Raw genomic sequence first — 26,300 nt, 5'->3', positions numbered from 1 at the left:
TAATGATGTCTACATAATGATCATATTTTATATCTTACATGTCTTGATTGTTCATCAATGGTCTCATTTATGCAGTTTAAGAAACATTTCTCTAACCTCTTTTTTCATACGAGGTTTGGAACTTTAACAGTGGCAACTATTTATTTACAGGTCGTACAGAATAGATACGAGTTTCAGAGTTTTACTGACCTTCAAAATAGTCACCAGCATTGTGTATAACCCGTTGCCAGCGACTTGGAAGTCGTAGGATACTCTTAGTAGTGCCAGTTGTGTTGACAGTTCGAGCGGCGCGGTCCATTGCCAGACGAATTTGTAGCAGTTCTGAAGCGAATATGGTCGTAGGTTGTGATCCCAAAATGAACAGCATAGAGACGGAAGTGATGACACTTTCTGCAGGACCTGACCATCATTTTGCAGGACAATGCTCAAGCACGTACAGTGCAAGCTGTTACTGATTTGTTTGACTGATGGGGCTGCTAAGTGCTGTACCACTTACTGCACTCCCCTGATTTAAGCCCTCGTGAGTTAAACTCTATTTCTGGACTGAAGGAAACACTTCACGGCATGGCATTCGCTTCAGAACTGTTACGAATTCGTCGGGCAATAGACGGCGCCGCTCGAACTGTCAACACAACTGGCACTGCTAAGAGTGTCCTACGACTTCCACATCGCTGGCATCGGGTTATACACAATGCTGGTGACTACTCTGGATGCTGGTGACTACTCTGAAGGTCAGTAAAACTTCGAAACACGCATCTATTTTGTACGAGCTGTAAATAAATAGTTGCCATTATTCCCGTTCCAACCCTCGTATATTCAACGAATTTTTTATGACAATTTGTTCCGCGATATATGACTAGATCTTTATAGTTCCCGTTGATGTACTCGATATAGTAACAAAAACCACTTGGTTCAAGTTTTTGATACATAGTACGAGATTCATTTAATTTTAATTCTATTCGATTTATCTTGTCATTGTTGCATGCTTTGGTAGTTTAGTTTTTGAATCTCTGCATGTTAATCCAATTGATTACACACACTTCTTTTTTTTTGGTCAGTGTCTACAGAACAGTTTCACGGAACCTGTCGATATTCGTTTCTTAGTTTGTTTTGAAAGCTAGTGATGCTCAATGGCATTAGCCAGTCAGTCAGTGAGGACACGTCGACCAAGACAGAGCAGCAGCAGGAAATTACCCGATTTTGTGATATTTTAAGAGTTTTTAACCAGGAGCGAGTTATATAGTTTCATCTGTGCGATTTGGTAGTTCAGTTTTTGAATCTCTGCGTGTTAATCTAATTTATTACAGGCTCTCCATGCGTTTTCGTCAGTGTATACTAAAATTGAAGTAGATTAAGTTGATATGGGTAGAGGCCATTTTTGGCAACCTGAATAAAATAATAATTCGATCCTTTTACCTATATCCCAACTCAGATGATACAACTGTTGAAAGGTTCAAAGAGAACTCGAGTCTAATATCAAACATGTACCTGAGTCACACGATTGTAGTTGGTGGTGACCTCAATTTACTCTCTATATTTTGGCGACAATAAAAGTTTAAATCCGTAGGTACCATAAAACATCGTCCGAAACTGTGCTAAACGCGTTCTTTAAAAATTATTTTGAGCAATTAGTACATGAGTCCACTCAAATAGTAAACGATCGTGAAAACATGCTTGACCTCTTAGTAACAAATAATCCTGAGCTAATAACGAACATCAAAATGAGTACAGGGATTAGCGAACACTGGGTGGTCGTGGCGAGAATGATTGCTGTATCTCCCAAATCCTCCGGAAATAAACCAAAAATATATATATTCAAGAGAGGAGATAAAAATTCACTTGACAGCTCTTTGAGTAACAATCTCGCTCCTTCCAAACAAACAATGTAAGTGTCGGCCAGATGTGGCTTGAATTCAAGCAAGTACATTAACAAACGATAGAAATAATCCCTCATGGTACACAAAACACTCAGAACACTGTTGCAGAAACAACGAAAAAAGAATGCGGAATGTAAACAAACGCAAAATCCCCAAGACTGGCGATCTTTTACAGAAGCTCGAAATTTAGCGCGGACTTCAAAGCGAGATGCTTTTAATAGTTTCCACAACGAAACTTCGTCTCGAAACTTGGCAGAAAATCCAAAGAATTTCTGAGCTAATGTAAAGTCTGCTAGCGGCAATACACTATCAATGCCTTCTCTGCGCCATAGCAATGGAAATACTATCGATGACAGGGCTGCTAATGCATACTGAACACAACCTTCTGTAATTCCTTCACCGTAGACGAAGCAAGTATTCCAGGATTCGGATCAAGAACAGCTGTCAAACGAGTCACTTTGAAGTAATATCCTCGGAGTAGTGAAGCAACTTAAATCGCTTAATAAAAGCAAGTCTTCTGGTGCGAACCGTATACCGGTTAGGTTCCTTTCAGGGTATGCTGGTGCAATAGCTTCGTACTTAACAGTCAAGTACGACAGCTCGATCGGCTGAGGATCCGTACTCAAACAGTGAAAAGAATTACAGGTCACACCAATATTCAACAAAGGTGGTAGGAGCACTCCACTAAATTACAGGCTCACATCATTAATGTCGATACGTAAGAAGATTTTAGGAGATGTATTGTGTTCGAACATTATGAATTACCTCGCAGAGAATGGTCTTTTGACACAAAGTCAACACTAATTTAGAAAACGTCGTCATTGTAAAAAGCAGCTACCTCTTTACTCACACAAAGCGTTGAGTGCTATTGACAACGGATTTCAAATTGATTCCGTGCTTATCGACTCCCAGAAGGTTTATAACACCGTATCTCGCAAGCGGCTTGTAGTGAAATTGCGTGCATATGGAATATCGCCTCAGTTATGCGAATGGATCCGCGATTTCCTGTCAGAGAGGTCACAGTTCGTAGTAATTGACGGAAAGTCATCGACTAAAACAGAAGTGATTGCTGGCGTTCCACAAGGTAGTGTTATATTCACTCTGCTGTTCGTTAGCTTTATAAACGATTTCGGAGGCAATCTGAGCAGCCGTAGTAGGTTTTTTGCCTATTATGGAGTCTAGGAAAGTCGGCAGAAGATCAAAACGAATTGCAAAACGATTTAGAAAAGATATCTGTATGGCGCGAAAATTGGCAGTTTGCTAAAGTGAAGTCATCCACATGAGTGCTGAAAGTAATCCGTTAAACTTCGGTTACACGATAAATCAATCAAATATAAAGGCCATAAATTCAACTAAGTACCTAGCAATTACAACTATGAACAATTTAAATTGGCAAGAACACACAGAAAATGCTGTGGACTTACTTCTTTGTATCTTACTTATTTCTTTGTATCTGGCCTTCGACACTGATCTGGTGACTGAAGTCGGTGGTGCTTCTACGATGTGTCCTCATCACACAAACCTCCGTCCTTGCATCTTCTCGGCGACTGGGTGACTGGAGCCACACATCAGCTGGTTGTAGAATCGTTGTGGTGTTGATGTGGCCCAGCACGGAAATGCCAAGTGATGTTCTCAGTCCCCGCATTTCCGTGGAATGTAGCGAGTACTCAGCACTTCTAGGTGCGGGCCGACTAGCGGTACCGTATAATGCAGCTGGAGCCACTACTGAGCGGTATAGCTTTGATTTCAGGTGCATAGGCATTCCTTATCTCATAGAACGTCAATGAGGTCTATGGATCTAAGTAGGTCGCTTCTCAAACTGGCGTCATGAACATATACTATTAGCATGTGGCTTAGTGCCGTACAAACATATGACAGGTAATATTCAGGATTTTCACATTTAAATCTACAATCTCTGATTAGATCCTAGAGCACAACATCCCATACATTAGAAGTTTGATATGCTTCCCTGTATGCTCTGTAAAATATGTGGCATGCTACCGATAGGAGGAGGAAATACTGTGACAGGCTTTAATCTTTGTTCAGCTTAATGTGCTAACATTCTTGTTCATAAACAATTGATGTGCTGTATTACCGATTTCTGCTGCAGCGTTAAACAACAAACAGACTCTTCTTCACTTGCTGTTATGCGCTCTGCGAAATGCTGCTCCATCCAGGCGACGTAATTTATCACTTCCCTACCTCTGTTCAAACGGATGGAATGCCTGCATCATTCTCCTTACTTCCTCTTATCCGTGTCCTTTGTCAGCCAGTTTTCTTCAGCAGCCTTTCCTGCTAGTTCCTGATAAACAGCAAAGGTGTAGTACTTGCATCATCATGTCGATTTGTTGCGTCATCTGAAAATATATTGGACACAGAGACCTGTTATTTCATTTTTTCTTCATGGAAAAATTTGGTTAGCCATTTTACTTTTCGTACAAGCCAGCCACAAATGTTTTAAAATTATGCACAAATTATTTAAAATTTTCTAATACACTAAACTGTCTCGATAATGAGGTTTTCTAAACCATTGGTTCTTCAGTTCTTTTCATACACTTTTCTAAGTCCATTGTATTTCATCAGCGAGGCAGTGGTACTTTCACTTCATCGACAATCGATGTGGCTACTGTGACTTCTGCACTTTGACACCATCCGATGAGATGCCTCCTACATGTGCACGAATACAGGGACGCTACTCCTAACAAACATCATCAGGCATTCATCCACATGAATATTGCAGCTAGTGAAACTGTTGTGTTGGCCGAAGAGCCAACACCGTGTTACTAGAGGAGGCCGAAAGGCACGCGTTTTAGCACACGCAGACTGGCGTGAGGAGGGAAGAACTATACTGACGTGAGGTCTGGAACATGACAAGGAGTTAGAATTCAGAAAGCGGACGTAGATAGTTTGATACTTAACTTTAATCCATTAATGATGAATGTCGAACTTGACGGTACATGATTCACAATATCAATATCAATAGTAACTGAATATGGCGCCTTGCTAGGTCGTAGCAAATGACGTAGCTGAAGGCTATACTAAACTGTCGTCTCTGCAAATGAGAGCGTATGTAGTCAGTGAACCATCGCTAGCAAAGTCGGCTGTACAACTGGGCGAGTGCTAGGGAGTCTCTCTAGACTAGACCTGCCGTGTGGCGGCGCTCGGTCTGCAATCACTGACAGTGGCGACACGCGGGTCCGACGTATACTAACCGACCGCGGCCGATTTAAAGGCTACCACCTAGCAATTGTGGTGTCTGGCGATGAAACCACAGAAACAACTACAAGGTCTAAGCGAAAACACTCATTTATTCGGTATCACAAATACCCAGGTTCATAGTGATCATTTTAAAAATAGTCTTAGGCCGCAGCAGTTTCTCGTTCAGTCCATATCCCCACGTAAACACTGCTCCGTGGCGATGTCTTGCGTTGTGCTGGGGTGCCGATTTCACGTAAGACTCGTCGTCGCCCAGCGAACAAGTCTATGCTCCTCGAGAAAGAGAAGCGATGGAACTTCTGAGCCCGACGGATCTGGTACTGCCTGTAAAACCACGGAACGCGGCTGGCATCCCGGTTCGCGCACTGATGTGAACCTGCGCACTCCTTTCTCTACCTGATTGCTGGCGTGCAAAACAGCTACGACCTCTGTGGCTGGCTGATCTGATTGCTTGCACTCTCGCTCCGCCTGGCGATTAGGCTGCCCTGAGCAACCTGCGTCGCTAGAGGGAACGCGACACTGCAGCGGAGCTGCGACCACAGATGTAAAACAGCCTGACAATAGCAGGAAAGGCGAATATAAGAAGGAGGAATCTGTTAATAATATAAATTTAAATGTTAGCGAGCTTTTTTTCTAAATATCAAGTTGAGACAACAAGAGGATAGAAGCTTCTAAAATCTGCCGTTACAGAAGAATGTCGAATAACATAATTCGAATAACTAATGAGGAGGCACAGAACTGTATTGGGGAAGAAGTAAATTTACGGCACCATTTGACGAAAAGAAAGGATTAATTGATATGTCACACGCCAAGGGATATAGGAATTGTGAATTTGGTAATGGAAGGGATAGGGGGAGGGGTGGGAGAGCGGGGATAGAGGGAGACAAGGAAGTGATTACAGCAAGTTGGTGCAAATGGATGCAGGTTTCAGTAGTCATGCAGAGATGAAAACACAATTGTTGGTTAGAATAACGATGAGTGGCCTTCTACATCAACATCTACATCTACATGGATACTCCGCAAATCATATTTAAGTGTCTGGACGAGGGCTCATCGAACCATCTTCACAATAACTCTCTATTATTCCGCTCTTGAGCATCGCGCAGAAAAAAACAACACCTATATCTTTCCGAGCGAGCTCTGATTTCCCTTATTATGATAGTCGTCTCTACCTACGTAGATCGCCGTCAATAAAATATTTTCGCATTCGGAGGAAAAAGATAGTGGCTAAAATTTCGTGAGAAGATTCGTCGCAATGGAAAACGCCTTTCTTTTTATAGTGTCCTTCCCAAATTCTGTATCATCTCAGAGACACTCTCTCCTCTATTTCGCGGAAATACAAAACGTGCTGCTCTTCTTTCAACTTTTTCGGTGTAGTCCGTCAATCCTATCTGGTAGGGATCCCAGAGCGCGCAGCAGTACTCCGGAACAGGACGAGCAAGTGTAGGCAGTCTCTTTAGTAGATCTGTTACATTTTCTAAGTGTCCTGCCAGTATAATGGAGTCTCTGGTTTGGATTCCCCACAACATTTTTCGTGTGTTCCTTCCAATTTAAGTTGTTCGTAATTGTAATTCCTAGATATTTAGCTGACTTTACGGCTTTTAGATTTAAATGATTTATCGTGTAACCGAAGTTTAACGGATTCCTTTTACCAATCCTGCGGATGATCTCACACTTTTCATTATTTAGTGTCAATTACCAATTTTTACACCATACAGGTATCTTTTCTAAATCGATTCTGCAACTTGTTTCGATCTTCTGATGACTTTACTAGCCCATACACGACAGCATAATCTGTAAACAACCTAAGACGACTGCTCACATTGTCTCCTACATTATTTATGTAGATAAGGAACATCAGAGCGCCTATTAACACTACCTTGGGGAACACCAGGAATCACTTCAGTTTCATTCGATGATGTTCCGTCAGTCACTACGTTCTATGACATCTCTGACAGGAAGTCACGAATCCACTCAAGTAACTGAGGCGGTATTCCATAAGCACGCAATTTCACTACAAGCCGCTTGTATGGTGCAGTGTTAAAAGCCTTCTGGAAATCTAGAAATACGGAATCAAGTTGAAATTCCTATCTGTAACTTGAGCTTGTGGCATTGTTCCTGCAAATGGTAACAGAAAATTTAGTGTTCCATTAATATTTCGTGTGGACTGTATTTTTACTGAGTGTTTGTTGTTGTGGTCTTCAGTCCTGAGACTGGTTTGAAGCAGCTATTCCGCTGGAAATTGATAACCAAGAGTATTCTCCACAACTATTACGTGTCATGTTACACACTGATAAGCCCGAAGCCAAATCTTTGACCACTGCCCACCGTCACGTTGGATGCCACGTGGTGACGTGATGCGCTATGAGAAGTATGTAAGCGCAGGAGAGGTGGATGGGGATCACCCTAGGGGAAATATGGGCCGCAAATTGGGAAATTCACTGAGATAAGCGATTTTGTCAAAGGACAGATTATTCATTCATTTCATTTCCGTGTCCGGTCAGCATTTCCAAATCATAGCAGCTGCAATAGCTTTGTCATTTCCTTCGTAAACCTTGTATTGTGCAAGGATTGTTTAGGAGGGGGCATACAAGCAGGTGGCTCGGATCTTCTTCAGCCCCGCAGTCGCAAGAGGTGTCTGCGCACGCTGGAAGGACTCCCCATTTCTTCAGATTGGCCTTGCATCGTGTGACGCCCTCTCTTAGGCGGTTGAGGGACCTCCACACAGAGTATTGTAGGTTTGCGCCAGGACCTAGTTCTTCTTTTGGTGATACGTCTACGGACAGTGAGCTATCCGTGTTGCAAGATGAATTGCCTCTGTTGCTCCCTCCAGTGCCGCAGTCCTAGCGAGGAAACTCTTGCGGGATTTAAGGCGGGATCTTGCTGCCTGATGACCATACAGAGGATGTCGGTGGCCATTCTCCTGCTTTGTTCTCTCATTGTCTGCAGCAGTGGCCCTCCGGATACCGGGTGGGGCTACTCCAACAATCGGATACAGTTTGTGCACTGGTGTTGGCTTCAAGCATCCTGAGATGATCCTTCCAGCATCGCTGACCTCAATATTGACTTGCTTAGCATGAGGTGAAGCGTTCCACACTGGAGCAGCGTACTCAGGGGCTGATACGAAAAGCGCAAGTGCAGAAGTCCTCAGGGGGTGCAGGTTGGCTCCCCACCTGCTGCCAATCAGCTTCTGAAGTATCCCATTGCGAGCAACGGGCTTCTGTTTCACGTTTAGACATTGCTGCCTGTACGTCAGAGCCGTGTCCAGAGAGACACCTAGGTAGGCCAGTGTCGGGCAATGTTCCAGTTGCTCTCCTCGCCATGTGATGTCCAGCTATTGTGTGTGTGTGTGTTTGAGGTTAAGGGGGCGCTAAACAGCGGGGTCATCAGCGCCCAAACGCATAAAAACAGGGACACATGCAGTGAAGGGACTAAGACGGACAGCGAATAAGGAGAACAGCTAAAAGACACAGACCTGACGCAGTTCCACATCCTCACATACAGAGGCAAAACAAGAGGAGAAGGAAGGAACTAAAAAAGGAAAGGAAACACAAGGAAGGAGGACAGAAACCGAAGGGAAACAAGGAGGTATTCGTGACTGGCGGACCTCTTACCTAAAATCTGGGTGAGCCAGTCATCCAGCAGCACATTAAAACCCTCTCCCTAAAATCCGAGGCAACAAATTGGACAGGACACAAAACCGCAAAACCTTAACCACAGACGTTGCGTCGTCTTGCAAAATAGAGAGCAAATCCGGTGGCAAAGAAACCACCGCCCTCTGGTCAGAGAATAAAAGACAGTCAAGTAAAATGTGGCGGACAGTAATCTGGACGCCACAAGCACTGCAGATTGGGGGGTCCTCCCGCCGGAGTAAAAAACCATGTGTGAAGGGACTGTGCCCGATGCGGAGGCGAGTGAGGAGAACCTCATCCCGCCTGCATGACTGGTAGGACGTACGCCATGGCCGCGTGGTGGCCTTGACCAGACGCAGCACATTCAACAACGTGAGGGAAGGAACATGCATCTTTGGCAGCCACAACCGCCAGTTCGTTTCCCCTAATACCCACGTGCCCCGGCACCCAGCAGAAAGAAACCTCCTTCCCCTGCCGTTGCAGGTGGAGTAGGGCATCATGGATGTTCTGGACGACCGTATCCGCTGGGTACAAGTCCTGCATGGTCTGAAGGGCACTCAGGGAGTCAGAACAGATCAGGAACTTACGACTGGGAACACATCTCATCTTCTCCAATGCCCGCAGGATCGCAAACAATTCGGCATCAAAGATGGTAAACGCCGCAGGAAGCCGTAACTTGACGACTCCATCAGGGAAAACAACAGCACAACCAACAGAGTCCCCCTGTTTAGAGCCATCCGTAAATACTGGTACATGGTCCGGATGCTGGTGTAAAATATCGGAAAATAAGGAGGTAAAAACTAACGCAGGAGTGCAGCTCCTCCGGTACTCCGACAAGTCTAAAAGGACGCTGGGCCTCTGGGGCAACCAGGGAGGGGGACAGGTAAAACCCAATCGTTGGGAGGCCACTTGTTCCACACCAAGGGACGCAAGCAAATGCTTGGCACGAATCCCAAATGGTCTCGTTGCCCTGGGACGACTGGAAAAGAGACGTTCCGTAGGCGGTCGGGCAACAGTAGGGTACGCAGGGGAGGTAGGACAGGCAAGGAATTGACACACCCGTCGCACCATGAGGAGTTTCCGCCGGATGGCGAGCGGCGGTTCCCCTGCCTCAGCACACAGGCTGGGGATGGGACTAGTACGGAAGGCACCAGTGGCCAGCCTGATAACCTCATGGTGTACTGCGTCAAGAATCTTCAGATACGAAGGCCTTGCTGACCCATACACGGTGCAACCATAGTCAAGACGCGATCGGACGAAAGCCCTATAAAATTGCAGCAGGCGCCCCCGATCTGCTCCCTAGGACCGATGGCTCAGACACTTCAAAATATTCAGTGCCTTCAGGGCCCGCACCATGAGGTCTTTAAGGTGAGGCAACCACGACAACTTGGAATCAAAAGTGAGGCCCAGGAACCTCACAGTGTCTCTAAAAGGAAGAATGGTGTCCCTCAGACGCAATTCAGGAGAGGTAAAAAGACGTCGAGGACGATTAAAATGAACACAGAAACATTTGGCTGCAGGAAAGGTAAAACCCGTCTTCGCAGTCCATGCCTCTAATCGCTGTATCGTAAGCTGCAACTGCCGACAAGCAGTGACAAGACTAGAGGAAGAACAGAAAACAGCAAAATCGCCCACAAACAAGGAGCATTGGGCAGGACTCCGGATAGTGGACGCGATACTGTTAATGGCGACGGCAAAGAGGATGTCACTTAAAACGCTTCCCTGAGGCACACCATTCTCCTGCACGTACAAATCAGACAGCACATTACCAATCCTATATCGAAAGAGGCGGTGGGAAAGAAAGGACCGAATGAAGATGGGGAGATGGCCACGAAAGCCCCACTGATGGAGTTGATTGAGGATATGGCGGCGCCAAGTAGTGTCATACGCCTTATTAATGTCAGAGAATACACCTAGACAATGCTGGTTACGAAGGACGGCCTGCTGGATGGCCGCCTCAAGCAGGGTCAAGTTGTCGATAGTGGAACGACATCTCCGAAAGCCACACTGAGAGGGGCTAAGGAGCTGCCTGGACTCGAGCAGCCAAAGCAGGCGATGGTTGACCATGCGTTCCAACGTCTTCCCGACACAGATCGTCAAAGCAATACTCCAATAACTACTGGGATGCGTTCGGTCCTTCCCTGGTTTGAGGAGGGGAATCAAAATCGCATCCCTCCACGAGTCAGGGAACGTGCCGGATGACCATATCATATTAAAACAATTCAGGAGAACTTCCTTGGAAGGCAGTAACAAGTGCTGCAGCATGCTGTACCGGATTTGATCATGACCAGGCGCAGTATGATGAGCCACAGACAGCGCCGAATCCAGTTCCCACATTGTGAAGGGGCAGTTGTAGGGTTCAGAATTTGGAGACCGGAAGTCCAAGTGACCCCTCTCGATGGCAGTGCGGTAGCGACAGAAATCTGGATCACAGTTAACAGTGGCGGTAGATGCCGCAAAATGCATGGCCAGTGTCTGGGCAATGTCTCTCGGCGCCGTGAGAAGACGTCCCTGATGCAGCAATGCCGTGACAGGTAGCTGGCCGAGTTTCCCGGAAATCCTCCTGATGGCTTCCCATACTTTCGTAGAACTAGTGGAGCGGGAGATGGAGTTCAAGAACGATTGCCATGACCGTCGTTTGCTCTCTTTAATCACTCGCCGCGCTTTGGCCCTTGCCACCCGAAAGGCCGCAAGATTGTCAGCTGAGGGACGGCACTCGAAGCGGCGCAGAGCTGCACGGCGGGCTCGGATGGCTGAGCGGCACTCAGTGGTCCACCATGGGACAGGACGCCTCTTGGGATGACCGGATGACCGTGGGATTGACAATTCAGCAGCATGGGAGATCACGGCTGTAACATGGTCTACCCATTCGTGGACGCTGGCACGGTGTTCCAAAACAGCCAGTTGGCTGAAAAGTGTCCAGTCAGCTCGGCAGAGGTGCCCCAGGGCGGCACTGGTAATGCCATAGCCTCATCCAGGAGGCAAATCCAAAGGGGGAAGTGGTCACTAGAATGGAGGTCAGCAGCAACCTCCCACAGAGCAGAATCCACGAGTGCTGGAGAGCAAAAGGAAAGGTCAATAGCTGATGACGACCCAGAAGCAGTATAGAAATGAGTGGGAGCACCAGAGTTGAGGATGCACAGTTCTTCAGACATCATGAGGCTTTCCAGAATGCGACCCCTGGGGCAAGTAGTCGAAGAGCCCCATAAGACATTATGAGAATTGAAGTCCCCCAGAAGAAGAAATGGGCGGGGGAGTTGGTAAATAAGGTCTGTGAGAGCCTCAGAGTCTATCGCATCGTGAGGTGGTAAGTAAAGTGAACAGACTGTGAGCCTCCGACCCACAAGAAGGTCAACTGCAACTGCTTGCTAGTCTGTAACAAGAGGGAGCTCAGATGAGGGGTGCATGTCACGGACAAAAACCGCAACACCACCCTTTGCCCTTCCCCCCGTCAGATCATCTTTCCGATATACGGTATAGCCCCGTAAAGAAGGAGCATCAGTGGTCCGAAAATGTGTCTCCTGGAGACATAAGCACAAAGGGCACTCTCGTACAAGGAGTTGTAATTCGGCCACATGCGTCCTGAACCCATTCACGTTCCACTGTAATATGGGAGCCAGTGATCAGGATGGCTGAACTTTCACCCTGCCTCTGTGTTTTGGAGGAGAGCCCGTACTGGCCGGAGATTTATTCCTGGGGCGAGAAGATCGCCCCCGGTCGACATCAATGTCCATCAGCTCCGATGACGACCCAAGGGAGATGTCAGACAGTACGATGGCCTCGTCATCGGACCGACCCCGACCAGTCTCCTCAGGCGGCAAAACCTTCACCTTCGGCGACTTTGTCTTCGGGGGCTTAGAATGTAGAGCCTTGTCAGCAGTTGGAGCTTTACTCGCCTGGGCAGAAGGCGCCATACGGGAAGAGGCAGGAGGTACGCCAATGTCAGCAACCACGGCCTTGTCCGACGTTGCGGGGAGAGCCGCAGGTTTCAAAACAACCGCAGCAGCACAAGTGCACTGGCAAACGCAGGTATTAGTGCTAACACTAGCAACCTCCGTTTGCGTAGCAGCAGTGGCCATTTGTACCGGTTTTTTCAGAGCAGAAGCGAAAGATGTCGTAAACACAGGAGGTTGCATGGCCTTAAAGAGCTTCTTGGCCTCACCATAGGGGCTGCGCTTAGATGTTTTGATCTCCTGTATCTTCCGTTCTTCGAGATAGATGGGGCAGACCCGGCTCCAGACAGGGTTACTCCCAGAGCAATTCACGCACTTCACAGGCGATGAACAATCGGCTCCTTCATGGGCAGGCTGACCACATTTACCACAAGTGGCTATCCCACTGCACCCCCAACGTAGTATGCCCAAAGCGCTGACATTTAAAACAGCGCATTGGGTTGGGGAAATATGGTCGTACTGGCAAACGTAAGAACCCTGCTTTAACATGCTCTGGGAGTCTCGGGCAACTGAACGTGAGAATAAACGAGTCGGATTTCACTAGGTCCCCATCGACTCGTTTCATAATATGCTGCACGTCAATAATACCTTCGTCAGCCCACTCAGATTTTAACTCTTCTGTGGAGATATCCACCAAGTCCCTACATGTCACAACACCCTTACTATAATTCAAAGTGGAGTGGAGCTCGGTCTCGATAACGTACTCTCCGAGACAGGTTGCTTTCTGAAGAGAAGCGACTTGACGGGAACTAGAAGTCTCAACTAACAGAGTCCCATTGCGCAGTCGCTTAACAGATTTCAGTATTGCTGCAATTCCCTCAAGACCCTTGTGGATGTAAAAGGGAGAAACCCACTCAAAGCTACCCTCTTCCATTTAATAATCAAAAACACATTCTGAGTAGCAGCATGTGCTCTGTTACGACAGTCTGATAAATCTCTAGCAACACCAGGAGCTGGAGGACTCGCAGCACGAAGTCGCTTTTTCGATGGGGTGTGTTTTCCTACCAGTGGCCCACCCAATCCACTGGTAGGGGGAAATGTAGAGGTCGAAGGGTCCATTGCAGTCCCACGAGCAGCTAGGGAACTAAAGGTCCGCTCAGACAGAGCCCCGCGTGCCTGAGTAAGCCGTATACAACTGGGGTGCGGCAGGTGCCCCAGAGGTTGTCCGCTTGCGACTGTTCCACCCCAACAGCCATGCATCTTATAGGCGCGGAGCACACCGTGAGATTGAGGGTTTTTTATAAAGGTTGGCCTTCCTCGCAATCCAGGCGGTCAAGCCAAGATTACCATTCCCCGCAGCACACAACATTCCACCGCCGCACCATACGGTGGTCGCTGAAGCATGTCCGGGTGTACGGTGGCAGGAGACTGGCGGCGCTGACCAGTCCCCAGCTCAGGACCCCGGGGTCGCCAAGCCCGTACTCAGCAAATGAACGCTGAGCCCCTGGGGGGATGTCCAGCTATTGCTGCGCTTCCCTGTTTCGTAAGTGGTAGGCGCTGGCTTGAGTTTTACTGGGATTGGGCTTCAGGTGGTTGGCATCATAGTGCTTGGAGAATTCATCCACTGCTAGAGACAGTTTTCCCTCTAATTCTTTAAAGGTTGGCCCTGAACAGCTACTGCTGTGTCATCGGCATATATGAAGAGCCTAGTACTTGCTGGTATTGGCTGATCATTTGTGTAGTGAAACCCTGTTGTGAAACATGGAATCTTAGGAGAGATTATTATTACCTGCGAACGAGTATCTCGAAAACGGTGAATCTGGTAGAATGTTCAAGTGCTACTGTCGTGAGAATCTACGGAAAGAGATAGAAGGACAGTGAAACTACCACTAGGCGCTAAATGGTTGGACGTCCACGACTCTTCACAGAACGAGACGTTCGGAGGCGTGTCTGCTATGTAAAGTATGATATATGGTGATTTGTGGCATATCTGCCGAAAGAGCACAACGCTGGTGCACGCACAAGTGTCTGAGAGCACACAGTTCATCGTACATTGTTGAACATGGAGCTCCGCAGCAGACCACTCCTATGTGTTCACATGTTGACCCAACGACATGGTCAATTACGACAGCAGCAGGCACGGAACCATCGTAAATCGACCGTCAATCAGTGAAACGGTGTGACCTCTTCGGGTGAATCACATTTTTGCTACACTAGGTCGATGATCCTCTCCGCAAACGCCGTCATCGAGGTGAACAGCGGCTCGAGGCGTGCAGCGCAGCCTGGTGGGAGCACTACTGTGCTATGTGGATACATCCTCCCGCGCTTGCAGGGGACCTGTGGTCGTAATCGAAGACATGCTGACACTGCGAACCACCTGCATCCCTTCGTGCTTAAAGTCCTCCCTGACGGCGATATCATCTTTCAGCAGTATAAGCGTCCCTGTCTCGGAGCCAGAACTGTGCTACAGTGGTTTGGGGAGCGTTGTAGTGAACTCACGTTGATGTCTCAACAACCAAATTCGCCCGATGTAAATCCTGTGGAACCCGCGTGGGTTGTTATCGGGCGCCACACACCTCTAAAAACCTACCAACAAACTGTCGAATCCCTGATAAATAGAATCAGTGATGTATTTCCTTGCAAAGACGGACAAACAAGCTATTAAGCAGGTAGCTTGCAAACAGTAGTCTGCGGCTGCGGTCTAATGCATTTGTGACTAGTGATTGTTTAACGAACATGTGAACTTACAGATTATGTTGTTTTACGATGTTTGAATACGTGTGCTCGCACTGTGTAACAACGTCACACGAGTGTATTTAACAGTACTGACAACGACATGCAAATGTGTCAGCTTACATTACGGTGACATGGTTTAAAGCCTTAATATCAGCACCTGATAATGGCCTAAGGCCGCAATTGCAATGTTGTTGTTGTTGTGGTCTTCAGTCCTGAGACTGGTTTGATGCAGCTCTCCATGCTACTCTATCCTGTGCAAGCTTCTTCATCTCCCAGTACCTACTGCAACCTACATCCTTCTGAATCTGCTTAGTGTATTCATCTCTTGGTCTCCCTCTACGATTTTTACCCTCCATGCTGCCCTCCAATGCTAAATTTGTGAGCCCTTGATGCCTCAAAACATGTCCTAACAACCGATCCCTTCTTCTAGTCAAACTGTGCCACAAACTTCTCTTCTCTCCAATCCTATTCAATACCTCCTCATTAGTTACGTGATCTACCCACCTTATCTTCAGCATTCTTCTTTAGCACCACATTTCGAAAGCTTCTATTCTTTTCTTGTCCAAACTAGTTATCGTCCATGTTTCACTTCCATACATGGCTACACTCCATACAAATACTTTCAGAAACGACTTCCTGACACTTAAATCTATATTCGATGTTAACAAATTTCTCTTCTTCAAAAACGATTTCCTTGCCATTGCCAGTCTACATTTTATATCCTCTCTACTTCGACCATCATCAGTTATTTTACTCCCTAAATAGCAAAACTCCTTTACTACCTTAAGTGTCTCATTTCCTAATCTAATTCCCTCAGCATCACCCGATTTAATTTGACTACATTCCATTATCCTCGTTTTGCTTTTGTTGATGTTCATCTTATATCCTCCTTTCAAGACACTGTCCATTCCGTTCAACTGCTCTTCCAAGTCCTTTGCTGTCTCTGACAGAATTACAATGTCATCGGCGAACCTCAAAGTTTTTATTTCTTCTCCATGGATTTTAATACCTACTCCAAATTTTTCTTTTGTTTCCTTTACTGCTTGCTCAATATACAGATTGAATAACATCGGGGAGAGGCTACAACCCTGTCTCACTCCTTTCCCAACCACTGCTTCCCTTTCATGCCCCTCGACTCTTATAACTGCCATCTGATTTCTGTACAAATTGTAAATAGCCTTTCGCTCCCTGTATTTTATACCTGCCACCTTCAGAATTTGAAATTGCAATAGTGTATTAAAAATAAGTCACTGGCGGAAAGATGATGTCCTTCAAAAAAATTTTATGACTGAGAATCCCAGCTACAACAAGTTTATTTATTAAGCAGGTGGTTCTAATATTTTGGCTCATCATTGTGCATGTATGTGTCGCTGTTAATTTAGTTATCTGCAACGTTCCAACGATCGTATCTGCGATGATACAGAAACAGTCAGTTTGTCAACTATAACAGATTTTCTCAATGAATTTAGACAATATGGAGACCGTTCACATGCCTGTCTTTAAATCTCTCTCTCTCTCTTTCTCCCTCTCCCTCACACACACACACACACACACACACACACACACACACACACACACACACACGCACGCACGCACGCACACACACACACACACACACACACACACACACACACACACACGCACACACACACACGCACACGCACAATCTTCATAGACACAATTATAATGATACACATTCGGAAATTTTGCTATGGAGTTAAATGAGTTATGAAGCAATTACATCATGTTGCTGTGTACTGCACTCCTTCCTATGTCGCACAAAGGCTTATTGTAGGATACTGTAAGTAACTTTTTTCTTCAAATACTATATTTATGAAGGCTACTGTAATTGCGATTCATTGTTGGCAAGAAAGCTACATACGGAATTAAGTTCACTATGAGGCTGCTATCGATACACAAAACTGCAGAGTCTTTCGTAGCCACTTGATGACGTACTGTCTGATGGGTTTGGTCTCCCGATCTTCGGCCGACGTTTGTTTAACGACCGTTAAAGAAACGTAGACTGTTGTCAGTACGTCTATTTGTTTAAATAGCCGCGTACCAGTTGTTCCAGGCTCCACATAGCATCCTTATTGCATGAGTCTGTGGTACAAGCACTTTCTTCCTCAATGACGAGTGACACTAGAAAATGATGGTGTAAGACATCTCAACGTTTAGACATTTTCGTCTCCAAACTCTGATATTATCCATAACACACAAGTTGCAGAGCTCAAACATTTAAGATCTGAAACACGTGACTACCAGTTAAGGTTCATACTAATATAAATACTTAAGGATTTAGAATATTCTGTTTCGTTGCTGCCTTACGTTCATAAATTATTTCTAATGGCGCGGTCAGGCCTTGTACAGCCAAGAACTGCATGCATGGCTTTTTAAAATCTATGTTTAGTAGCAGTCAGTTTCCGAAGAACTAGATATTAACTTCCACGAAAATTTTATTTACATTTCCAGTTGCTGAATTTAAAATTTTGTGACTTGCGTATTCAAATGCTTTACACCAGTCACAGAAACTACCGGTCGTCAGTATTTTGTCATTTAAATTTTTGTATAATCTGATTCGTGAATTTAAAAGCGGTATATTCTGTGGTGAGGCTCTTGTAGGTCCAAACTGAGACAGAGTCCGTTATTTTAGGGTAGGAATGTTATTGTTCCTGTGTACGTACTCTCTGTCCCAATGCCGTCGAAAAAGAGGTAAGCTGGAAGATTTGTCGGTAATTAGTAACATTTATTTTAATAGATATCGTGTAAGGGAATCTGGAAATCAGATAATCCAGATTATCAGGCTGTAATTGTCAAGCATTACAAATTTAGAGAGAGAGAGAGAGAGAGAGAGAGAGAGAGAGAGAGAGAGAGAGATAGAGAGAGAGAGAGAGAACAGGAACAGGAATTCGGCCATGTATTTGAGATATTACCAACTCTGTAAGAGTTCATAGTTTATCTGAGAGATCACTGAGTAATTATGATTCAGCTATATGTGTACATCAAGGCTGTTGCTTCTTTTGTAATTATAGTCTATTGATTTATTCATTGAACTGTATGGTGCCAATCATGTGAGCTTCTGGTAGGAAGTATTTACTAAACAGGCTGACTATTTGACACATATCATTTATTATTTGGCTGTTCTGTTTAATAACAAAGTCCTGGACATTCGTAAACTGTCATCAGGATTTAATTTTATTAGCTGCATTATTAATATAAGATATTATGCAGGAGTTATAGATTTTTTAATTACTTTCCTGGAAACACAATAGTAGATTCAGTAAAAAGAAATCATTCTTACTTCTCTGTTTCTTCTAACCATTTCACATAATTTACTTTTCTTTGTGCAGTGCATATCGATTCCTGTTGTAATCAAAGTCTTTTTCAATGTCTTATTAGTGTCAGAGGCAACGGCCTTGCCGCAGTGGATACACCGGTTCCCGTGAGATCACCGAAGTTAAGCGCTGCCGGGCGTGGCCGGCACTTGGATGGGTGACCATCCGAGCCGCCATGTGCTGTTGCCATTTTTCGGGGTGCACTCAGCCTCGTGATGTCAATTGAGGAGCTACTCGACCGAATAGTAGCGGTTCCGGTCAAAGAAAACCATCATCACGACCGGGAGAGCGGTGTGCTGACCACACGCCCCTCCTATCCGCATCCTCAGCCGAGGATGACACGGCGGTCGGATGGTCCCTTTGGGCCACTTGTGGCCTGAAGACGGAGTGCATATTAGTGTCAGACTGCATTATTTTATTAGGAAAGCAGCTGTTAGAAATCGAGAGAAATTGATATATAAGTACAATAAAATTGAAGTTGATGCCTGCAACAATATACACATCTCTCCCGTCAGCTTCATCTCAGAGTGCTTTGAAATTTTCTGTTGTCTGTTCATTGATTATTCCAAATTTTTCTACGTTGCTCCTTTATTGTGACCACGTAAATTATTAAGTATGGCCAGTCGTGCATCATGTTCAAAGAGAGAATTCTCACTGTGCGCAGCACTGCTGCCTCTAGATGGTTTGGTCCCGTGTTCCCGGGTTGGAAGTTACCTTCGCTTGGATACTGGGTGTTTGAGTTGTCTTAAACATTTCATCTCATGTTCATCTCAAAGACGGGCAAGCTGCACCAGGCAGCCGATCTACCCCTGGCTGATGGTGCTACATGATCATTTTGTTTTACAAACCCTGCTGTGTAAACACGTGTATCATTGACTGTTCAGCCACAAATACCGAGTTTAGTGTACTGCTTTACTGTGTGATTCTGTTAGGTCTTGAGTGTTGAGTGACATTTCAAAATACTTTCTTTTATTTGAGTATTTAAGAAAATTACTTTTGAAATATACAAATACCTGAGTCGAAACAAGGCCCCGGGAGTAGACAACATTCCATTGGAACTACTGACGGCCTTGGGAGAGCCAGTCCTGACAAAACTCTACCATTTCGTGAGAAAGATGTATGAGACAGGCGAAATACCCTCAGACTTCAAGAAGAATGTAATAATTCCAATCCCAAAGAAAGCAGGTGCTGACAGATGTGAAAATTATCAAACTATCAGTTTAATAAGTCGCACCTGCAAAATAATATCGCGTATTCTCTACAGACGAATGGAAAAACTGGTAGAAGCTGACCTCGCAGAAGATCAGTTTGGATTCCGTGATGTTGGAACACGTGAGGCAATACTGACCTTACGACTTATCTTAGAAGCTAGATTAAGGAAAGACAAACCTACATCTGTAGCATTTGTACTTAGAGAAAGCTTTTTAACAATGTTGACTGGAATACTCCCTTTCAAATTCTAAAGGTGGCAGGGGTAAAATACAGGGAGCGAAAGGCTATTTACAATTTGTATAGAAACCAGACGGCAGTTATAAGAGTCGAGGGGCATGAAAGGGAAGCAGCGGTTGGGAAGGGAGTGAGACAGGGTTGTAGCCTGTCCCCGATGTTATTCAATCTGTATATTGAGCAAGCAGTAAAGGAAACAAAAGAAAAATTCGGAGTAGGTATTAAAGTCCATGGAGAAGAAATAAAAACTCTGAGGTTCGCCGATGACATTGTAATTCTGTCAGAGACAGCAAAGCACTTGGAAGAGCAGTTGAACGGAATGGACAGTGTCTTGAAAGGAGGATATAAGATGAACATCAACAAAAGCAAAACGAGGATAATGGACTGTAGTCGAATTAAGTCGGGTGATGCTGTGGGAATTAGATTAGGAAATGAGACACTTAAAGTAGTAAATGAGTTTTGCTATATGGGGAGCAAAATAACTGATGATGGTCGAAGTAGAGAGGATATAAAATATAGAGTGGCAATAGCAAGGAAAGCGTTTCTGAAGAAGAGGAATTTGTTAACATCGAGTATAGATTTAAGTGTCAGGAAGTCGTTTCTGAAAGTATTTGTATGGAGTGTAGCCACGTATGGAAGTGAAACGTGAAAGATAACTAGTTTGGACAAGAAGAGAATAGATGCTTTCGAAATGTGGTGTTACAGAAGAATGCGGAAGATTAGGTCGGTAGATCACATAACTAATGAGGAGGTATTGAATAGGATTGGGGAGAAGCGCAGTTTGTGGCACAACTTGACAAGAAGAAGGGACCGGTTGGTAGGACATGTTCTGGGGCATCAAGGGATCACAAATTTAGCATTGGAGGCCAGCGTGGAGGGTAAAAATCGTAGAGGGAGACCAAGAGATGAATACACTAAGCAGATTCAGAAGGATGTAGGTTGCAGTAGGTACTGGGAGATGAAGAAGCTTGCACAGGATAGAGTAGCATGGAGAGCTGCATCAAACCAGTCTCAGGACTGAAGACAACAACAACAACAACAACCATTTGCTATGTATGATCGACTAAGTGTCACAATAATGACTCATGATTCACTAAGAGTATTTGAAAGTTATTGGGTGAGTATTTATACACGTATTTCTTTTATCTGACTGTTTAAGAAAATTACTTTTGAAATATGCAAAATCTACCATTTGCTATGTATGGTCGACTGTCACAATAATGACTCATGTTTCACTAAGAGTATTTGAAAGTTACCGGGTGAGTATTTATACACGATAATAATCATAAAAATCTTTTCCAGTAGAAGCAGTTCATATTCGAACGGCTATCTAACTAAAAACTGCTAGTTTTATCGGATGTTATTTTTAAGATACATGACACGTTCCTTATTGATAAATTGGCCACTTCCTTAAAGTTCTGTATATTAAACATATGAAGGATTGTGGATCTAGTAGAATAATGGTGCATTTTGTACCTGCGAAGTGAGAGTGCCACAGGGTTGTGCCCTAGGTCCAGTGACTTTCCAGGTCTCTAGCTAAATACGAAACACGGCAGAAGACACCTCCGCTTCTAGTCTACATATTTGTCACCTTGGAGCAGATGGAATATAATGCAATGAGAGTAATGGGGACATCGGTTTGTGGTTTACGGAGAACTAATTGACGTTTAACTGCAAGAGAGGACAGTGCAAAAACATTTCTGGCTCATTGCTATCTGTGGTGTAGTGACTTTTCCTTTTGTTTCTCTATGTCTCTATACCCGCAAGCTTAACTGCCAGGCGTACTTGCAGTAAATACACTCCTGGAAATTGAAATAAGAACACCGTGAATTCATTGTCCCAGGAAGGGGAAACTTTATTGACACATTCCTGGGGTCAGATACTTCACATGATCACACTGACAGAACCACAGGCACATAGACACAGGCAACAGAGCATGCACAATGTCGGCACTAGTACAGTGTATATCCACCTTTCGCAGCAATGCAGGCTGCTATTCTCCCATGGAGACGATCGTAGAGATGCTGGATGTAGTCCTGTGGAACGGCTTGCCATGCCATTTCCACCTGGCGCCTCAGTTGGACCAGCGTTCGTGCTGGACGTGCAGACCGCGTGAGACGACGCTTCATCCAGTTCCAAACATGCTCAATGGGGGACAGATCCGGAGATCTTGCTGGCCAGGGTAGTTGACTTACACCTTCTAGAGCACGTTGGGTGGCACGGGATACATGCGGACGTGCATTGTCCTGTTGGAACAGCAAGTTCCCTTGCCGGTCTAGGAATGGTAGAACGATGGGTTCGATGACGGTTTGGATGTACCGTGCATTATTCAGTGTCCCCTCGACGATCACCAGTGGTGTACGGCCAGTGTAGGAGATCGCTCCCCACACCATGATGCCGGGTGTTGGCCCTGTGTGCCTCGGTCGTATGCAGTCCTGATTGTGGCGCTCACCTGCACGGCGCCAAACACGCATACGACCATCATTGGCACCAAGGCAGAAGCGACTCTCATCGCTGAAGACGACACGTCTCCATTCGTCCCTCCATTCACGCCTGTCGCGACACCACTGGAGGCGGGCTGCACGATGTTGGGGCGTGAACAGAAGACGGCCTAACGGTGTGCGGGACCGTAGCCCAGCTTCATGGAGACGGTTGCGAATGGTCCTCGCCGATACCCCAGGAGCAACAGTGTCCCTAATTTGCTGGGAAGTGGCGGTGCGGTCCCCTACGGCACTGCGTAGGATCCTACGGTCTTGGCGTGCATCCATGCGTCGCTGCGGTCCGGTCCCAGGTCGACGGGCACGTGCACCTTCCGCCGACCACTGGCGACAACATCGATGTACTGTGGAGACCTCACGCCCCACGTGTTGAGCAATTCGGCGGTACGTCCACCTGGCCTCCCGCATGCCCACTATACGCCCTCGCTCAAAGTCCGTCAACTGCACATACGGTTCACGTCCACGCTGTCGCGGCATGCTACCAGTGTTAAAGACTGCGATGGAGATCCGTATGCCACGGCAAACTGGCTGACACTGACGGCGGCGGTGCACAAATGCTGCGCAGCTAGCGCCATTCGACGGCCAACACCGCGGTTCCTGGTGTGTCCGCTGTGCCGTGCGTGTGATCATTGCTTGTACAGCCCTCTCGCAGTGTCCGGAGCAAGTATGGTGGGTCTGACACACCGGTGTCAATGTGTTCTTTTTTCCATTTCCAGGAGTGTATTACTGAGCAGGATTTTGATGCAAAATTTTTGTGACAGAATTTTGTTTGATGTTTTATTAGCTGCGACACGGCTTTACTTGTAAATAGATAGTTAAAATTGATATGTACTGCGCCACTGGAGGCGCAATAAGAACAGATCCCAGGTAAGAAATTCAGAGCACACACATTAAGTAATTTCTTCTCCTTGGAGCAAGTTGTTACATCGACAGCACGTGGTTCGGTTAGAATTACATTCGAATGGCACAATAACTGTCTGTTGCGTTGATTGCTTCAAGAAATGTCAAAGGTAGTTCGTTTTGGAATGCAATAGTTAATAATACAAAGCAGCATGACGACCAACAGCAAAATCCGCACACGTCCTCTATACAGAGGCCTCGCTTCGGTGAAGCCCATTGATGGCACAGGCTGGTCCACATAGAGGAAGTTGCTGGACGGACTATTGCGTCTAGGAGTCTGACGGTTAACCACACTTTGATTGACGAATCACTACTGCAGTCGGCATCTGGCCCAGAAAGCTCATTAGGAATGAACTGCTGTAGCACAGTCGAGGTGCCGGCTTAAATATTGTGTAGGAGCCAGGATGCAGTCGGACCCTTTCGTGGCCGTATGGTTGCACAGAGGCAAGTAGGTCCACAGGGCCAGTGACTTCTCGCTGCAGCCTGCTGGCCCAGCAGCTGTGCGAGAAGTTCCGGCTGTCGTCTTCCGGAATGGCCCCTGCGACTTTGCTGTATAGGCCACCCGCTCGACACTGACGCGTGGCTGGTTGCTATGTGAGATGTTGAACAGGTCCGATATAGCAAAAATACGAGGGGCGTTCAGAAAGTAAGCTCCGATCGGTCGCGAAATGGAAACGACTATGAAAATCCGATAAAGCTTTGCACAGATGTGTTGGGTAGTGTCTCTAGTATAACCCCAGTTAGCATCACGTCGCTCTTCTCATTTCTGAGCTCGCAGTGAGTGCGTAAAGATGTCTAGAAAATAGTGTCTGCCGCCAAGTACGAGGGCCTGGTGAGAAATTTCGCCTGAAGCTATGCAGCTAACATTACATAACTGTCGTGCTGTTTCGTCTTCACGACAATTCTCAGCCGCATTCTGCAGGGGCAATGAAGATGCTCCTGCATCGTTTTCAAATGGAAATGTTAGATTACCCACAATATAGTCCGCAATTGTCTCCCCCTGAGTTTCATCTCTGGTCACATGAACCGCTGTCTTTGAAGACAACATTTTGACACAGACAACGAGGTGTAGGCCAGCATGGAGAATTGGCGGAAAGCACTGGCGGCTGCCTTCTATGATGAGGCTATTGAAAAGTTGGTACAACGCTATGACAAAAGTCTAAGTCAGAACGGCGACTACGTAGAGAAGTAGCTGAAAGGTGTAGCTAATTGTTACAAGTAAAACATTTCTGATGTTCACTGTGGTTTCAATTTGGCAATCAAACGGAGCTTACTTTCTGAACAGGCCTCGTATAAGGGCTGAATGGAGAGTAAGGTCCGATCGGTCGCGAAATGCGAATCGAAAATTTTTGTTTTTCACTGTGGTTCCCAACAGTTAGTCACACCTTCCAGCTTCGTCTCTAAATTGTCGCCGCTCTGACTTAGACGTTGTACAAACTCTCCAGTACCGTCGTCACAGAAAGCAGCCGTCTGTGCTTTCCGCCAATTCTCTACACTGGTCTGCCTTTCGTTGTTTGTGCCAAAATGTTGTCTCCATTGCCAGTGGTTCATGTGAGCAGAGATGAACATCGCAGGGAGCCAATTAAGAGCTGCAATGTGAGTGATCAAACATTTCCCATCGAAAACGCTGCAGAAGTGTCTTCATTGGCCCTGCAGAATGTGTCTTGAAGAAAGCGACGCATTACATTTATGTTACGTGGACTGCATAGCTTCAGGCGAAACCTCTCGCCAGATCCGCATACTTGCCGGGAGACACTGTTGTTTTAGGCATTTCTACGTCATCACTTGCCGCTCTGAACTGAGAAGAGCGACGTGAAGCGATCGACAGGCACGTAAAAGACACTGCCCAACACATCTGTGCAAAGCTCCACTGAATTTTCACTTTGGTTTCCATTTCGCCAAATCGGACCTTACTTCTGAATAAATCACGTATTTCTCTGCAGTTAAAATAATTTCACAAATCTGCTCTCGCTTAGTACATGACACGAATGAATTTCATGCATCGTGTAGGTTAAAAGTGACGTTTATTTATTTTAACTTCTCTCCTGGAATAAACACCAAACATGGATAACCGGATATACACTACTGGCCATTAAAATTGCTACACCACGAAGATGACGTGCTACAGACGCGAAATTTAACCGACAGGAAGAAGAGGCTGTGATATGCAAATGATTAGCTTTTCAGAGCATTCACACAAGGTTGGCGCCGGTGGCGACACCTACAACGTGCTGACATGAGGAATGTTTCCAACCGATTTCTCATACACAAACAGCAGTTGACCGGCGTTGCCTGGTGAAACGTTGTTGTGATGCCTCGTGTAAGGAGGAGAAATGCGTACCATCACGTTTCCGACTTTGATAAAGGTCGGATTGTACCGTATCGCGATTGCGGTTTATCGTATCGCGACATTGCTGCTCTCGTTGGTCGACATTCAATGACTGTTAGCAGAATATGGAATCGGTCGGTTGAGGAGGGTAATACGGACCGACTGCTGGATCTCAACGGCCTCGTATCACTAGCAGTCGAGATGACAGGCATCTTATCCGCACGGCTGTAACGGATCGTGCAGCCACGTCTCGATCCCTGAGTCAACAGATGGGGACGTTTGCAAGGCAACAACCATCTGCACGAACAGTTCGACGACGTTTGCAGCAATACGGACTATCATCTCGGAGACCCTGGCTGCAGTTACCCTTGACGCTGCATCACAGGCAGGAGCGCCTGCGATCGCGTACTCAACGACGGACCTGGGAGGACGAATGGC

General features: G+C 46.0%; 1 protein-coding gene and 1 pseudogene across 1 annotated transcript in view; both read left to right on the top strand.

Annotated features, from left to right (window-relative positions):
* LOC126416559 (15-hydroxyprostaglandin dehydrogenase [NAD(+)]-like) overlaps positions 1–26,300 on the top strand; it is a 204,674-nt gene that overhangs the window by 144,866 nt on the left and 33,508 nt on the right. The gene's annotated exons all lie outside the window — the stretch shown is intronic.
* Positions 18,761–18,878, top strand: LOC126417195 (5S ribosomal RNA; annotated as a pseudogene).

Source organism: Schistocerca serialis, chromosome 8 (genome assembly GCF_023864345.2).
Source record: "Schistocerca serialis cubense isolate TAMUIC-IGC-003099 chromosome 8, iqSchSeri2.2, whole genome shotgun sequence".
Taxonomy (NCBI): domain Eukaryota; kingdom Metazoa; phylum Arthropoda; class Insecta; order Orthoptera; family Acrididae; genus Schistocerca; species Schistocerca serialis.
This window is presented reverse-complemented; position numbering and strand designations above follow the sequence as displayed.